Source organism: Lynx rufus, unplaced genomic scaffold, assembly GCF_022079265.1.
Source record: "Lynx rufus isolate CCGP_SWC_20201006 ecotype Redwood Valley unplaced genomic scaffold, mLynRuf1.p SCAF_1, whole genome shotgun sequence".
Classification (NCBI taxonomy): domain Eukaryota; kingdom Metazoa; phylum Chordata; class Mammalia; order Carnivora; family Felidae; genus Lynx; species Lynx rufus.
In genome coordinates, this window is record NW_025814823.1 from 188909028 (window position 1) to 188921335 (window position 12308).

The 12308-nt window shown below is 37.7% G+C and overlaps 1 long non-coding RNA gene across 2 annotated transcripts; it reads left to right on the top strand.

The window, feature by feature from the left end:
- The first annotated feature begins 81 nt into the window (after window positions 1–81).
- Window positions 82–11345, top strand: LOC124520726 (uncharacterized). 2 transcript variants are annotated; one of them, XR_006964389.1, is made up of 3 exons: window positions 82–301; window positions 6379–6540; window positions 9559–11345. It is a non-coding gene; the product is annotated as an uncharacterized LOC124520726 (long non-coding RNA). The 2 variants fall into 2 exon arrangements; XR_006964394.1 differs by having other exon boundaries at window positions 82–195.
- The last annotated feature ends 963 nt before the right edge of the window (window positions 11346–12308 follow it).

Genomic DNA, 12308 nt, shown 5'->3' on the forward strand with positions numbered 1-12308 from the left:
AGCTGCTATCAGGGATCTCCTCACCTGGCGACGGAGCCAGGCCTTTCCGAGACAGTTACCCCCTGTTCAGATACCTACGATCCCTGGATGGCTGCCCGCCCTCCCCCGTTCTGCGCATGCGCCCTCTAGTGGGCGCAGAGCTGGAGGGTGCTTCAGGGATTTGACGTCTTTGGTATTGTTTCGCCAAAGTCGGAGGTGGGTCAGTGGTGTTGCGCTGGCTTCCCGGGGGGTGCTGAGACCTTCGTAGGACTCTGCCGTAGGACTCGTGTGGCTGTGTCATGTTCCGGATGAGGGCTAAAAGGTGACCTTTGATGACTGAAGACTTTAGACTCCCTCCTTGGCATCAGGGGCTACCTGCACTAGTGATTTTAGGAGCCTAAACTTCTACCCATTTTATCCAGTGTAAGGGTAAATTGAGGACCGTCAGGAATGGGAAGGGGCAAGCCTAAATCGCTCAGAAAACCAAGGCAGCGAATCTCAGTATGAGAGCTGCCATCGAGGTTACTCCAGTATAGAATTTTGCCTCCACCTGCCCATCCCCGCCCCCACTCCATTTTTCCCTCTGAATTCGAGGTAAGCCATTTACAAACCCTGACAAAACTGTAGATTTTAATGGAAATTCAGAGCAGTTCCAATCTGATTCATACAATGAACTCCCAACGTGCATCACTTGATGGCAGACAGGAGGAAACAAAAAAATAAATTGCCACTAGATTGTTGTATATGGCGCCAAGCAAAACTTAAAATTTTGAAAAGGAAGGGAAAATGAGCATATTGGCCTCACATAAGCACCAGTCTTTGAATTATGTATTTTTTTTTCCTTCTAATTGGCAGTGATGTAACTGATTCAGGTTTCCCTTTTGGCTGTGACCAAGAGAAGCAAAGAACCAAGTTTTGTGTCCTAACAATTTTTTAGTTAAGGCAAACACTATTTTATGTTCTCCTTACCTCTCTCTTTTGGTAATTTTTATTGCACTAGTAATGCATGAAAAGTCTCTCATTTTTAAAAATGAAACATTTTCAATAAAAGGAAAAAACTATATACGCTCTTTCTTTAAAAAAAAAGAGGGGGGCGGGGAAGAGAGAGGAAAGGAAAACCCCAAATTAAAAGAATTTGTACAAGAATCACACATTAACAGTCCAGCCAAAGAGATGGTCAAAAACCAGGGATTGAACTCTAGAATGAATTACAGTTTTCTTTCAACCCAGTCTATACCTTGTTCATGTGCTAACCAGTTGCTTGGCCACTTTATATTTTTTTGCTGTTATTAGAGAAGCTTGTTTTTGTTCATCATAAATGTCAACTAAAGCATTTTAAAGTTTAATTCTAAGCAACAGGAATCATAAAGAGATTCTTCTTTTTAATAGTAAAATAGCCATTAAATGAAAGGTCTGATAAGTTTAGTGTTCCCAGAGTGTGGATAACTTAATAATTCCTAATTGTTGAACAGTGGTATTTCTCAGAGAATAATGGTAGCAAACTATTTTGGACAGAGTCCATCTAACAGATGATTTACCCATATGTCAGTTCTTCCAAGTCCATTTCTATTAAGGTAAACATTCATGAAATCAAAAATTATGTTAAGAATAAAGGAGCTGGATTCCTGGTAACTAGGAATAAATACAAAATGGACTTTTAGAAAGTGCTCATAGCAACTCACAAGTGCCATTAGGAAGTGAATAATTAAACTTCTGCCTCTTGTTGCTCACTAGACCCTCTCTTCTAATGTACTTGCGCCTCACTCATAATTCGTTGAAGCAACTAGAGGCCTGGGAATTCCGAGAGTTTCAGTAGGTTGTTGGGTCTAAGATACTAAAAGAAACATGGAACCAATTTCATAAAATCTGATGTTAAACTGCTGGTATCACTGTGATCGTGTTTGGATTGTGAGGCTAAAGGACATTGCTGCACCCCAGCCAGACATCCACTACCACCTTGCTCTTACCTCCATGTTCCCCTGACCTGTTTACTTCCTTCCCCTTTCTCTCATGCCATTTTCTTTCTCTCCCCCCCCAGTTGAAAAATACTTCCCTTCTTTCTTTCTTGTTTTCTTTCTTTTAAATTTTAGTTACTACAGCACTTTATTTCTCTCATCTAGAATCTGTTCCCTTGACCTTTCTCTGACTGCAGTCAGTGTGCTGAACATGGTCAGAATCTGGCCCATATGGCAGACTCCACAGTATCTTAACTTGGCCTGGCAAGTTTACTTTCTCTATTTAGGTTGCTTTTCCAAATGGCAACTGAAAACCACAACTGTCTTTAAACCTCAGATCTTCCAGTTTACATCCTGTTCTTGGCAGATGACTTTCTCTTATATTTTTGATAAGAAAATAGAAGGTCTCAAAAAGGAATTGCTTCAACTTCAGACCTCTGAATCTATAAACTAAATTATATCTGTACTTGTCTTTGCCTCTTTTGCTTCTATTTCAATGTGGTAGTTTCCTTCCACCTGAAGCCAACCCTTATACTTGTGCTCTGGCTCCTTCCTTCTCAGCTTTCTTTAATTCTGTTATCCTCTCTCACACCTATATTTTTAACCTTTCTCTCTACTGGTTCATTTCCATCAATGATAAACATGCTTTGATATCTGGCCATCAAGATACCTTTCCTTTCACAGCTGAGAATTTCAAAAAAATTTTCTTTAATGTTTATTTATTTTTGAGAGAGAGGCAGAGTGCAAGCAGGGGAGGGACAGAGAGAGACAGAATCAGAAGGAGGCTCCAGGCTCTGAGCTGTCCCACAAACCGTGAGATCATGACCTGAGCCAAAGTCGGAAGCTTAACCAACTGAGCCACCCAGGCAGTCCTGCTGAGTATTTCAAACATTGTTTATATTTGTGTAAACTTGACACAAACTGTAATTGTGTATTTATCTCAAAAAAATTGTTTAGTGACAGTCTGTCACTATATTGTAAGCTTCGTGAGGAAACAGACCATATCTGATTAATTCACCATTATATTTTTGGAGTCCAGCATTGATGTTGGCTAAAGCAGGTAATCAAATATTTGCTGAATGGATGAATATTAATGAAGAAAACATCAAGTAATGAGAGCTTGTTATACAATAATACATATTATGCATAGAATACTGCATATCCATGAATGATGATAATTTGTATATGACTCTAGATGCACGGGAAAGTTCTGACATACACACTGAAATGTTAACAGTTCACGGCACCATAGGATGCACTCAGTATCTGAGTATACTGAGTATACTGAGTATCTCAGTATTTAAATGAGTGAATTAAAATTCTCTCTTGATGGCATCATAGAGGAAGTGATTTTCATCTTGTTTATATTTTTCTATATTTGGATTTTGAAATGCAATAACTTTGCATTTTTTAAAAAATTCAAATAAAAGAGATATATCCTTAACACATAATTTTATGCCTATCTTTGCAAGTCTTTTCTATGCTGTAGACGTTCACCCATTTGTATGCACAGTTTATGTGTAATTAAAAAAATAATTACAGATTTACAGGCAGTTGCAAAAAGGGAGACCATGTGCACCCTTCACTGAGTTTTTTTTCTAATGATTATGTCTTGCACAGCTATACTGCAGTATCAAAACACTAACATTGGTACTTGTGTTTACATATAATTCTATGCCATATGTTACACGTACAGATTCACATAACCACTACAGTCAAGATATGGAACTCTTCCATCACCACAAAGATATCCTTGTGCTGCCCTTTGTACCCACCCACACCCCCATTCCTCTTCCCATTCCTAACCCTTGGTCACTAATTCGTTTCCCATCTTTATGCTTTTGTCATTTCTAGAATGTTATGTAAATGGAATCATACAATATATGCCTTTTTTAAAAATGTTCATTTATTTATTTTGAGAGAGAGAGTGAGCATGAATGGGGAAGGGGAAGAGAGGAAGGGAGAGAGAAGAATTCCAAGGAGTCTCTGCCCTGCCAGTGCAGAGCTCGACTTGGGGCTTAAACTCACGAACCATGAGATCATGACCTGAGCCAAAATCAAGAGTCAGATGCTTAACAGACTGAACCACCTAGGCGCCCCAAACATATGTCTTTAGAAAATTTTTTTTTTCATTCACTGTAAGACACTTGAGAGCTATTCAAACTATTGTTTGTAGCAACTCCCTTTTGTGGCTGAGTAGAATACCCTGGCATGGATTTACCACAATTTGTTATTTATTCACCAGTTTGGAAATTTTGGGGTTTTTTTTTTTTTTCAGTTTTTGGCTTTTACAAACAAAATAGACCATTTATAGGTAATGTAATTACTGATATGTTAACGCTTCAGTCTGCCAATTTATTGTTTGCTGTTCCTTCTGCTTTTGGTTTTTCTGTTTTCTTTTTCATGTCTTTCAGCTGGTTACTTGAATACGATTTTACAATTCCATTTTGATTTGTCTGTAATGTTTTCAAGTATATCTTTTTGTATAAATTTGCAATGGTTGCTCTAGGTATTACATTATGTATACATAACTTATCACAGCCTACTGGAGATGGCGTTTTATTAGTTTGAGTGAAATATAAAAACCTTAACTCCATTTGAGTTTCTTTACTCTCCCCAGTTTGTAATTTTTTTTAAGTTTGTTTATTTATTTTGAGAGAGAGCACGTATGCAAATGTACATGCATGGGAGCAGGTGAGGGGTGGAGAGAGTGAGAGAGAATCCCAAGCAGGCTACGTGCTGTCAGTGCAGAGCCCAATGTGGGGCTTTATCTCACAAACATGAGATCATGACAAGCCGAAATCAAGAGTCAGACACTTAACTGACTGAGCCACCCAAACACCCCCAGAAATTTTTTCTTTAAATACTTCTTCAGGTCTACCCTCTTTCTCCTCTCCTCCCAGGACTCTAGTGGCACAAATGTTAGATCTTTTAGTATAGCTCACAGGTCCTCAAGACTGTTATTTTTTTTTAAATCCATTTTCTTTTTATTGTTCAGATTGGATCACTTCTATTATATATCTTCAGGTTTACTGATTCTTCTGTACTCCTCTATTCTTCTGTTGAGCCCATCCACTAATTTAAAAAGTTTTTTACTTTAGGATATTGTAATCTTTCAGTTCTAAAATGTCTATCTGTCTTTTCTTTATGTCTTTCATTTCTTTGCTGAAACTTTTTGTTTCAAGCATGTTCATAATTGTTTATTGAATCATTTTTAATGCTGGCTGTTTTAAAATCCTTATCAAGTAATTCCAACATCTGTGTTCTCTCAGTGTTGGCATCTGTTGTCTTTCTCATCCAAATTGAGATTTTCCTGGTTGTTAGTATGAAAAGTACCTTTCTACTGTATCCTGAACATTTGGGGTATTACATTATGATACTCTGGATCTTATTTAAATCTTCTGTTTTATCAGGCCTTCTCTGACACCACAGAGTGGGGTTACGGGGATGACACCTTATAACTTCCTGGTCAGGGTATAAGTTCATATCCCCATTAGGCATTCTTTGTCACCCCATGTGACAAAGGGGTGTATAGGAGTGGGAGTTCAGGTTCTCCACCAGACTTCAACTGAAAGCCCCCATAGTTGGGAGGTAGAAGGATGCCTCATCGCTACTCCCCACATGGCCTCCACTGACATTATGGGAGATGGGGTTGCGGGAGGACCACATTTCCATTAGAAGATGGTAAAAGTTCTGGCTTCCCACTCAGCTTTCTCTGACACTATCCTGGTAGAGGGTTGGGGTACCTCATTATAGTCTGGCATGAGTGAAAGTCTACATTTCCCACTGGGCTATTGCTTACAGGGGTGGGGGTGGGACCACCACTTTTTCTGATACTTGGTTGGAGTATGGCAGTATGTTGGGCGTCTCCAAGAATACTCTCATGTTCAGTGATACAGCAGGAGTACTCACAGGACTCAATGTACAGTTGTATTCCTCAATGATACTTTCAGTAAATGTTACAAAGCATAATCAGCAAAGGAAAATTTTTGTGGAGTGAAGTCTAGAGGAAACCAGGCACAAGATTCTAAGAGTTCTCCCCCAGTAGAATTGCCCAGGATGCACTTAATTTTTCCATCAGTGAATTGTGAGAATGGGTATAACGTGTTGTCTTCCAGGGAAGTTCATTAGAAACTCAGTGCCCAAGGTTTTTTGGTCTGGTCATATAGGTACCCACTGCTTAGCACCAATTCCAGACCCTCAAAAGGAAAGCAGATGTACAGTTTAAACCCTATCATTTGCATGAACAGTCAAGGCACAGTGAAGCATCTGTATCATTTAAGGAAAGTTTAATAATCGGTGTCGGGAACTATTTTTATCAGTGAAGTTCCCAGAGGCTAGCCAAAGGCCCACCTTGCAAGCAGGACGTTCTATGGCTCAGGCCTCTCAATGTTAACCTTTTTCTGCATGAGTGGTTATTAACTGAATGTTTCTTTCTTGCTAGGCTCTTCCTTTCCTGGTGCTTTGTCTAGAGAGAGCAGGCTTTTGGGGCCTTTTTTGTGTCTGAGCCTGCTGGCATTTCTAGGTTGCCTGCATCTCCAGCACCCAGTCTGAGAAATATGAAGCAAAAAGAAAACCCAGGGAATTCACTGCCATGTCTTTCAAGGTAACTAGCCAATCTGCCTTTCTCCATCTTTTCAGAGTTTTCATGTATTTGTTTCATAATTCCATCCAGGGTTTTAGTTGAACTTAGCAGGAGGGATGGGGAGAAGTGCAGCTACTCCACCTCGTCCCAGACCTGGAAGTCTCTGTGTTACTTTTATAATTAGGAAAAAAGTGAGTTTTAAAATTTTCATTGTGTTCATTGAAAACAAAATATGTATATTACATAGATTTAATTGATTTTATTGAATTAAGAACGCTTAACCTGAGATCTATCCTCTTAAAAAAAGTACCATATGGTATTGTTAACTATGGGCACAAAGTTGTATGGTAGATCCCTGGAACTTAGTTTTAAGCCTGAAATTGGTAGGCTTAGTTTAAATAGAGGGTCAAGGGGTGCCTGGGTGGCTCAGTCAGTTAAGTAAGTGTCTGACTCTCTGATCCACTCAGCTCATGACCTCACGGTTTTGTGAGTTTGAGCCCTGCATCGAGCTCTGTGCTGACAGTGCAGAGCCTGCTTGGGATTCTCTCTGTCTCTCTCTCTCTGCCCCTCCCCTGCTCATGCTGTCTCTGTCTCTCTCAAAATAAGTAAATAAACTTAAAAATAAATAAATAAATAAATAGTCTAGAAATTACCAACTATAGGGGAAAAAAATCATGACTTGATTGCACTTATTCTAATAGTAAAGTTTATTTCTCCCAATAATGAAAATAATGTGTATTCATTATAGAAAATTGATTTTACTTTATTTAGTAAATGGAATGAAAATGTTAAAGTCAATAAAAATTACAGGGTGACAGAAGATCCAGATTCATTTAACTTTGCCATCATTTTATAGGGAAAATATCAAGAGGAGAAATTTTCCTATAGTTGAAACAGGCCCCCATAGATGGCCCTATAGCCAGTTTTCCATGCCCAGTGTTAACTGCAAAACTTGTGCTTCTTGTATATATCCAAAGTTGTGCATTGGAGGTTGTATCTTTTCAGTTGTGGGAGAAATAATTACAAATGTCCCTATCCACAAATTCTAGACTAATGAACTATTTCTGAAATGAAAATTTTAGTATAATATATTGCTAACTAATCAACATTCAGTTTGAAATCTTAAACAAGAACATCAAATTGTTATTATGTTGCAGCATTTCACATTATAATGGCAATTTCATTTATTTGTTTTCTTTATCCATGGTGACTCATAAGTGTATAAATTAATATCTCCCATTCTTTAAGAAATATTAATGAAATGTCTAGACTGTTACAATTTAAACATTTACAGCATGACAAAGCAAGCTTTGATCACCAACAAGCTATCTGTAATGAATAGGCTGCCATTATTTTATTCATTAGATTTCCAGTTGTGAGGAAACATTTCTTTAGCAATGTGTTTATGTCCAAAGAGCATTAGATAGGGTTCTAATGCAGCCTTGCCTAAAATTATCGTCCTCGAAGTGATCAATTTCTCCTGACCTCAGTCCCTGTTTATAAAAATGAGTTTACTGAATAATCAAAAGATTTTTTTTTAATTCTATATTTCAGAATCTCTAGGGTTTCATTCAGTAGTTCCCAAATAACAGCGTGTAGACCTGTGACATAGTTTCCATCAGTTTTCCACTTGCAAAATGACAAATAAAAAGATCATGTAGTACATTGGAAAAATCATGTTCTTTCTTTTTATTGAAAACTAGTATTGCCTCTCTCTTGTTCACATTTATCTTTGCTGGAATTTCCAGAGCTTCATTATTCACATTGAAATAAACTTCACAGAGAATTTACATTTTTAGTACTTAGAATTTCATTGATAATGTGAAAGTGGTACTGTTTTTGATGCTGTATAAATATTACTTCAGATGATTTGTTTTGAAATATTTTTCCTAATTTTAAATAACGGAAACTTAATCAGGCTGGGTTGAGCCAAAAAGATGGGGCTGGGGAGGAAGGGAGGCATCAGGAGGGCATGGTACCTGACCTAGGGAATTCGTTGAGTGTTGTTGAAGCAGGAGCCAAGGCAAGTTTAAGGTCGTTAACAATAAATCTACAGACCTTATTTACCCCTAGAGTACTGCTATGAATATGACTCTGACTCCCAGTCTATCACTCAGCTCCAAATCCCCAAGTCCTGAGATCCACTCTTACTGGCCTAACTAGGTCACATTGATTCTGGACCCATCAACTCCTCAAAGTGCATCAGGTTCTGCCTGAGCCTGCCCCTGTCTCCTGGGGAGGGTTCTTAGAGAAGAGGCCTCTCTGTAAGGCCAAGCAGCCACTCCTCAGGTGTCCTCTACATTGACAGTTAATGGTGTTAATTCTCTTCCTGACAGCTCTCAGTATTACTTTTTCTCTTCTTAACATTTTAGCTAATTCAGTGTTCATTTATCCACTCTTTTGTTTAACGATAATCACATCTTATCAATAAACAAGTCATTCATTTTCTTTTTCTCCATCCATGTCACAGCTCTTCAGATTTACATTAACTTTAAATTTTGCCACCTACAAATTTATTTTATGCCATCACTATTACTAGCCTTTATAAGAAGTATTAAACAGTTCCAAATTAGTTCATGGTTCTCAAATATTGAAATGTTTCATAATTTAAATTAATATGAATCCATTAATTTTTTTCTTAAACTTGCTCCCTCTGGATTTGATTACATTTTAAGAACTCCAATTATGACACTAGTCAAGATTATTATTCTCCTTTTGGTATAGTGAATCTAACCTGTAACTTTTTTCTCTTCACTGCTTTCCACCATAATATTTCTAATTGGCAGTAATCATGATAGCAGCTGTTATTTATTCATGCAAGCACCATAGATGTGTTATTTCATTTAATTCTCACAACAGCCTTATGGATGTTAGGTTAAAATTTTTTTGTCCCAAAACACAAAAAAGGGCAAACTCTGCATTCTGCATTTGGCCCATGGTTTGAGAAAATCATTGGCAGCAGTCTGTTTAAAACTAGAATCTGTTGCTTGGTGCTCTACCTCTGACCTTGGTTTAACTCAATTTCTGCTTCCTCAACAGGGCTGGGGAATGCAGCTTCAGGACTCCAATAGCATATCACTGGCATTGCTTTTTACATGTATTGATTTGTATTTCCAATCAATGATTAGCACATCTGATGTCTGATACCATTCCCTCCAGAGGTCTTCTGTAACAACTGATATGGACATGATACTTTGACGACAATGTTACTGGGGAGTTTAAGTTAAACAATTGAAATACTATCTTCAGACTATCTAGAAACAGAGAAAATGACATTCACCTTTAAATAAATTTATAAACACTATCTTAAAAATTACAGTTCTGCTGAGCTTCCATTTGAGCAATTGTGTAGTCACATAATGACAGGAGAAAGACTAAAGAAGAGCAAATTGAAAAATAGTTTAGGAGACAAAATTATTATGTTTTCCTGGATCAGTAGAAGAGACTTGTTTAATAGCAATATCAAAAATAATATACTTTTTGTAGAAATTGAATAAAATGGAAGCAATTTACTAACAAAACTCCTATTTATGTGATGTATATTTATGAAACATTGTCCTGAGAACTGTAATTCTATAATGTTTCCATTTGAGCACTTGTATACCACTTAACTAATAGCAATAAAACTAAAAAGAGAAAACACTGAAAATTATTTTATTAGGCAAAATTCTTGCTGTGTTCCTGGATTATTTTAGTGGACTTGTCAACAACGACGACAAAAATACTGTAAAAACCATACCTACAAATAGCATAAAATGGAAACAATTTCCTTTTAAGAATCATGTTTAAATAATATACAGTAATAAAACAGTGTCTTAAGAATTATAATTCCATCTTCCATTTGAGGCATGGAATGATCACTTAATATAGGTGAAACTAGGAGAAAATATCAAAAGTTACGTCAGGAGAAAGCAAAAATGCATTTTTCTTATGATTCTGATCTTTAGAAATAGGCTCATTAGAAGGCTAGACCAATTCTGAAGGTGCCTCACTTCTGTTTTAATGTTGTGTGAACAGAAAAACCAAAATCCAGCACTTGTTTGGAGATGTTTCTTGTTGCCAATGAAGAATGTGCTGGGCCAAGGACATCCCTCTGTGGAAAAGATTCTTGAGAGGTCCAAACTGGCTTTCCAGAGAAAAGAACATGACAGGAGGTCCTCTTGTCAGGAACTATTTCCTGGGACCCATCTGTGCTTTCTGACCTCTGACAGGAGGATGACTTAGAACAACAGAGCCCAGGGTCAGCTGCCTTCCATTCAGGTGAGAGGATTGAATCTGGCATAATTAAATGACCAAGGTCATCCATGGTGTCATTCCTATTGGCCTGTATTTCTGCAAGTGCATGTCTTAGAGTTGTCAAAAGAAGGTCTTGAGGATCCTCCAGCACGGAGAGCACCAGAACAACTTGTCTTGCTGTTGTGGAGGAAATGCTGTGTCAGGATGCAGTCGGCCTGAGGACTGTGGTCCACACAGGCACAAGATCCTGGATCTTCAAGCCATCCCAACTTAATGGACCTCTTTCCTTGTACCAGGGAGTTTCAGCAGCTCCTGAGCCTCTGCCAAATGCCCATTTTGGGACATCAGGGACATAAAGATACTTTTTGCAAAGTCGAGATTTAAATTCTTCCTAAATCACTTATTTCTCTGAAGTATGGATTTGATTTTCTTACCAACGTTTTTTTCAGCCAACAGATATCTCACCAAATATAAGCCTTTTTCCCTCATGATAATTGATAATCAAAGACCCAATGGTTCTTTCTGATTTTTTTAAAAAATTTTTTTTAATGTTTATTTATTTTTGAGACAGAGGAGACAGAGCATGAACAGGGGAGGGTCAGAGAGAGAGAGGGAGACACAGAATCTGAAACAGGCTCCGGGCTCCAAGCTGTCAGCACAGAGCCCAATGCGGGGCTCAAACCCACGGACCATGAGATCATGACCTGGGCTGAAGTCGGACGCTCAACCGACTGAGCCACCCAGGCGCCCCGTTCTTTCTGATTTTCTAAAAGGATTTGGCTTGTATTCTATAAGTATCCACATCTTCACATGCATAAAGGATCTTTTCATCTGCTATGGACAGATTCTTTTCTTCCTTTCCATAGTAAATCACTTGAAGTGGACTGCTTCATAGTCCATTTCCTTCATTGGTACAGTTTAGAAATGACTTTAAGTTTCTGCTGAAACTCTGGAATCTCACTTTAAAACTGGATCTCTCTGACTGCAATGAAGCTTGTGAGTTTTTGTGACTAATATGATTTGTAAGTACATTTAGTGTTTTTACTTCTTCAGATAATTCAGTGTATATTTGGCTGCTTTTTTTTTTCTTTAATTGGCTTTAAAGACATATTTACTTTAGCTACATAAATCCGTTTTTTTCAGAACTCCATTAGGCTAACATAAGTAAATCTTCATGGCCTTGGATTAGGCAATGGTTTCTTAAATATGATGCCAAAAGCATCAGCAACAAAAGGAAAAATTGTTAGGTCACATTTTCCAAAAAGTAAAAACTTTATGCATCGAAGGATATTATCAAGAAAGTGAAAAGACATTCCACAAAATGTGATAAAATATTTGAAAATCCTGTACCTCAGAACCAAAGCATACCTATCTTATCCTTTGTGGGATATACAAAGAACTCTTACAACTCAACAACTTAAAGACAACTCAATTACAAATGTGCAAAGGATCTAAATATTTCTCCAAAGAAAGATTGAGTCTCTCTCATAATATCAGCCCTCAGCTCAACTTGCTCCAAATGCTTTGATAGCTCTTCAAAGTCTTATAGCCGC